Genomic DNA, 6,023 nt, shown 5'->3' with positions numbered 1-6,023 from the left:
GTTCCGAAATTCGTGTTTTTAGTAATCTTTTAGTTCTGCCTATATACTGCTTTTTGCATGGACATTCTATTACGTAGAGGACATTGGAGGTATTGCAGTAGAGAAAGGTGTCTATTTCATGTGTGAATAAATTACTGGTTGGGAAGATATTTGTTGTTTTTTTTTTTTAATTTTGTATTTTTACAATTATTGCATGTGTTACATCTATAGAACCCCTTTAGGTTAAATAGACTTTGAGTGGGAACTTTTTTTTGTTTGTTTTTCACTAGCGGGGCTATTTTGAGGGATAGATTTAGTGCCTTTTTACAATTTGTGGTAATTCAGTTAGTAATGGACCTATCAATCTATCCCTCAAAATATGGTGCCAGTGTTTTTTTTAAATTATTTTCTCTATTCTTTTGTGTTCCACATTATAGGGTAAAATTTTCCTAATTTTATCTTCATCTGCCTTCTTTTGATTTTTAATTATTGTGTTTTCGGGTTCAAAAAAGGTTTCCCTCTTCATTTTTCGGACATCTGCTAGGGACGACTCTACAAGTTGAGTGGGATATTCCTTTATTAAGAATTGCTCTTTCATAATGGTGTCTTCTTCCTCAAATTCCTTGTCTGTTGTACAATTCCTCCTTAATCTCCTAAATTGTCCTCTTGTACTTTAATGGTTAAATCTAAAAAATTTATTGGTACTTATATTTGAGGTAAATTTTAAGTTGTTCTGGTTTTGATTTATTTCTTCCAGGAACACCCTTAGTTCATTATCAGTTTTTTGCCATATAAAGTGGATGTTTGCCTTTGCCCCAGGATCACAAAAAGATAACCGATATATGCCTGGCATAGACGGACCATTCATAATTCTTTATAAAATATAGGTGCCAACATGTCTGTGAGGCATCATTGATAATGGGCAAGGGCTGAGACCTCCTGCTGGGGGTTTTCCTGCAGGATTAGCTTGCCTCCAAACTGGCTGGTTGAGGTGTGACTTTATCCACCTTGGGCCTCCTTGAAGCCTGGACCCCTGGGGCTTTCTCCCTTGCTAGCTGACAATTAGATGGCTGGGGGGTGGGAACATATTTTACATGTACACAGACTGTGTACATGCCAAAAGGTGAATCAAATGACAATCAGGCTGCCAATAAATGATAATCCATATTCCTCACATAGTGGTATTTAGGGGACTGGGTGGGATTAGGTGTTTTAGTTATGTTTTGGGTGGAGGTAGAGGCATGGCCTAGTGCAGAAAAAATAGCAGGCTCACTGTCCTGACTTGCCCAAACGCGTTTCAGGGTATACACCCCTTCCACACCACTGAGGAAGGGGTGTATACCCTGAAACGCGTTTGGGCAAGTCAGGACAGTGAGCCTTCTCTCTCCCCCAAGTATCGCAAGTGACCGAGCAGTGACTACGTCGGTTGGGGTGATTTGCAGAGCCAGTCTCGTATTGAGGTGTTTGCAAGCATAACAAGATACGCCACTACAGCTTCAGCTGGTGAGTCACGTGAGACGTCACGCTCTGACTCTATACTACGTGGGACGCCGCGTTCAGCTGTGTTTGGCTGTTACCTCACTTTACCATAACGAGCACACTGAAGGCATATGGTAAGAAGCATTCACTGCTATCATTTTTGCTACATTTGAAAAGCGCTACAATCTGCTACATTTGTGCTATATCTGCTAAGTGATTATCTCCAGGACTTGGTCTAACCATCTATTTTCCTGCCCTGGAGGTTTTTGAGGATGGACATTGTGTGGCAATTTATCTCCATTTGGTATAATTTATCCACATGCTCCTGGAACTGCATTACCTGCTGGGACTCATTCTCATTGTGGGCAGTGTCCCATGAACTTTTGAACTTTCATGTGCAACAGTTTTTCAGGATCCCACCCTTTTATCTTCATTGCTATTGATTTGATGTTTTTATGCATGACAATTGGATGTGATGTGTGTTATATGTAATAAATTTTAATTGTTAAATATTTTATCTTAATTACCGCCTTTTGTTCCCTTATCCGGAGTGCCCCTCATTTCTCTATTACTAATTTTAGTGCAGAAAAAAATTTGCGCCGCACATAGTGTTCCTCTTCCTTCTTTTAAAAAATTTGGAGGTATGCACAACCTATTTTGACCACTGCAAATACAGGTGCTGCCTCTCCTTTTTCATTTTGGCCATATTCTACGAGCCACAACATTTTTGTGTTGTATGAGGGCTCGTTTTTTGCAGGATGAGTTGACATTTTCATTGGCACCAATTTCAGATGAAGACATCTTTTGATTGGTTTTTATTCTGGGGTCTGGGGAGGCCAATCAACAAAAAAAAACTAGGGACGGTGATTTAGGAAAGCCTTTATTCACAAAACATTACTATTGAGCAGTTTGGGGACAGTTTAGAGATAGTGTAGGGCAGGCATGCTCAACCTGCGGCCCTCCAGCTGTTGCAAAACTACAACTCCCAGCATGCCCGAACAGCCTACAGCTATCAGCCTACAGCAGGGCATTGTGGGAGTTGTAGTTTTACAACAACTGGAGGGCCACAGATTGAGCATGTCTGGTGTAGGGATATAATAGGGAGGCTTTATCCACACTATAGGGAGAGAGAAGGGGCCAATAGAACAGTGTAAAGCTTGGCTAATAGGAGCTATTCTATTACACCTTGCTGCACTACAAATTTTAGGTTGTTTGGATTCTTTTATACATAAGCAATTCCATTAATCCTCGATTCAGTTATTGGGGTGAAATTGTGGTCTGATACTACAGATTTGGGGCATTCACGTTCTTTTATATATAAGTAAATCCATAAGTAAATTTATACATAAGTAAATCTGTGCACCACCAATCCTCCTGTGCTGACCCAGACTGATCCCTTATTGTACCTTCTCCAGGCTTGGCATCTCATCTAGGATTTGGGGAAGTATAATCATATCCTCCCCTTTCTGTCATAGCGATTATGTTTATTGGCCTATCCTGCTGCAATTTCGACTTTATTGAATGCCATACTTTATCAATATTTAAATGGTGTGTGGTAGAATTTTAAAAGGGTCTCAGTAGTAGTAGCAGCACTGTGGACATTTGGTATGTGATGCAGATGCATTATATTTGGTCCCAAATATGTGGGAATGGTCTTTCTTTATGGCCATGAGATTTACCATTATCATTTGGCATTACTACAAGAATATAATCTGATTCGCACACATATTATTGCATCCATTTCTGTATGGTTTGTTTATTTGGAGTCTTTTTTCTATATGTGGTCCCCTGATGAACTGACCCCAGAGAACGATTCAGAGAAACGCATTGGGACAAAGTTTGCATTCCTGGGACATATGGAATGGTATGTGTTCCTTTTTTCCCCACTGGTGATCAAAACCTGGTCGCCACTGGTTTACTTGGGAGCATATATGTATTATGTGCGATTATTTTTGTTGTAACTTCATTATTTTCTAATACATGCATTGACTTATGACATCACTACTGGACTTTAGTCATACTAGGTCTCTTCTCAGGTGGCAGTATCTATTCCTTGTCAGGGACATATAGGGCCTATCAGGAGGTTCCTGACACATGGGGCACTCATTCAGTTTTGCTAGGCAGGGCCTATAGTTTGATAGGGCAAGTGTGAGGGCGAGTCAATTTTCTCTTCCTTGTCCTGCCCAGTCTCATTGTTAAATGCTTTTTAATGGTACAAATTGGGTGAAACTGACTACATAGGATATCTCGATAGTAGTGGAGTTTATCCTTCTCAGCAGGTGGGGAAAAAAAGCCAGTAGTCCCCCTCTGCCAAATGGTGAGAATACGACGGTCACTCAGCATGCATCTGGCCATTTGCACAAAGGACTCGGAGGGACCTCCTGCCTCCATCTCCACTGCATACTGCCACGGTGTGTCAGGGTTATCTGCCTGGTCTTTCTCATCCTGTAGTCCTGGCAACTGACAAATAAAGTAGCCTTTTCAAAAACCCTGAGCAAACGGCAGGTGTCGCACATGAGCTGCCACTGGCTAACGCCAAAGTTACACTGGGGAGTGCTCCTGTCTGCCTGCATCATCAAAAAATCGTTTATAGCCTTCCACTGCTCATATAGTCGGTCCAACATGTGAAGGGTGGCGTTCCAACGGGTGAAAACATCACATATGAGGCCATTCTGCCTTTGAAGCTCAAGGAGGGCGTGTTTTGCATGCTAAGAGTGGCTGGAGTGCATGCACAGTTTCCTCGCCATTTTCAAGATGTCTTGCAGTTGGATGGAATTCTTTAAGAACTGTTTTACAACCAGGTTAAAGACCTGTGCTAAGCAGTGCAGACACAATGTTCTTCCTATTATTAGTGACCATGGTTCCGATCCATGGCGAGGAGGTAGCCAGGATTTGATTTCCTCTTGAAGGACGTGGAGCAGTTACTCCCCAAGCAAGCCAGGTGCAGAACAGCGTGACACCGCCATACTCTGCATAGGTGGTATGCTGGAGGAGCACTCCCAATTGTGCCTGCAGTGGAGGCTGAGGACAAGATTGAGGATGAAGAGGCAGAGAAGGACATTGGCGCAGGACTCACAGCTTGACGCGGAGGTGGCATTGCTGTCACCTAGCAAAGTTGTTGGTGTGCTTGGGAAAGAATAACATTTACCTAGTGGGCGGTAAAGGACATATATTGTCCTTTACCATAGTCACAGCTCCACACATAAGTGCTGCCGTTAACTTTACCATAGTCACAGCTCCACACATAAGTGCTGCCGTTAACTTTACCAGACACCGACAGGCTCAAGGACTGGCCCACCTTCTGCTCAACTTGCAGAGTCGGTACAGCCTTTTTGGAGAAGTAATGACACCTTGGGACACTCCATCTTGGCTCGGCACAAGCCATCAGTTCTCTGAAAAGTGCAGAGTCAACCACAAGGAAAGGGAGGGACTGTAGTACCAGCAACATGGCCAGGAGCACGTTCAGCTTCTGTGCTGTTGGATGAGTGTGCGCATACTGTTGTCTTTTTGCAATGGCATCAGTGATCGATTGCTGGCGAAATGCTTCAGAGGAGTAGGAGGAGGGGCATCATCAGGACCAGTAGATGATCGGAAGGAAACAGAGCTCCCTTCTGCTGAGGTGGTGGGGCCTTGACAGCTGGAAAAGGGTTGCAGGCCGCTAGAAGATGTCTCAACATTGGCACTCTGGCCACACTTCATCTTCTGCCACAGATTCTAAACACAGTTACGCTGACGTCCTCCTGCGACTTGATGAAAAACTCCCACACTGCTGAAAATGCCATTTTACCCCCACCACTGTCTGCTGCCTGCCTACCTTTTACAGAGTTCAGTAAAAGGTTTTTTATAGTAGAAACTAATTTCTGAAGTTATTACCCAAAGTCTTGCGAGACTTCGCGATGTAATAACTTCGGCTCATAGGAGCTAATGCATTCTAATACTGTATGGAGCGCTCGCTCCGTACAGTATTCTAATGAAGTTTTATGCAAATCGACTTTGGATGTTTCATCCAAAGTCGATTTGCTTATCCCTAATAAACGCCCCAAAAGTAGTATCAGGCCACAATTTCACCCCAGAAACAAGGCTTAATGGAATTATGTAAAAAAACAATGTGAACACCCTAAAATTAGTAGTATCAGACCGCAATTTCACCCCAATTACAGAATCAAGGGTTAATGGAATTCCTTATGTATAAAAGAATGTGATCAACCTAAAATCTGTAATATTAGAACACTTTTTAACCTCAATTAAGTGCAGCAAGGTGTAATAGAATGGCTTCTCTATTAGCCAAGCGTTACACTGTTCTATTGCCCCCTGCACTCTCCCTATAGTGTGGAAAAGTCTCCCTATTATGTCCCTACACTATCTCAGGGCTGTCCCTAAACACTTCCTATCAATTTTTTTTTTTACGAATAAAGTCTTTCCTAATCACTGTCCCTAGTCACATCTCTCCCTGCACTAAGTTCACTATAAAATGGCAGAGACCAGGCAGAATGAGACTTTTTATAGGGCTGTAACATCACAGGGGTTGGCTATCTGCTGATTGGCTGGCTGCATGGAATTATGGG

This window comes from Bufo bufo, chromosome 2 (genome assembly GCF_905171765.1).
Source record: "Bufo bufo chromosome 2, aBufBuf1.1, whole genome shotgun sequence".
NCBI classification, from domain to species: domain Eukaryota; kingdom Metazoa; phylum Chordata; class Amphibia; order Anura; family Bufonidae; genus Bufo; species Bufo bufo.
This window is presented reverse-complemented; position numbering follows the sequence as displayed.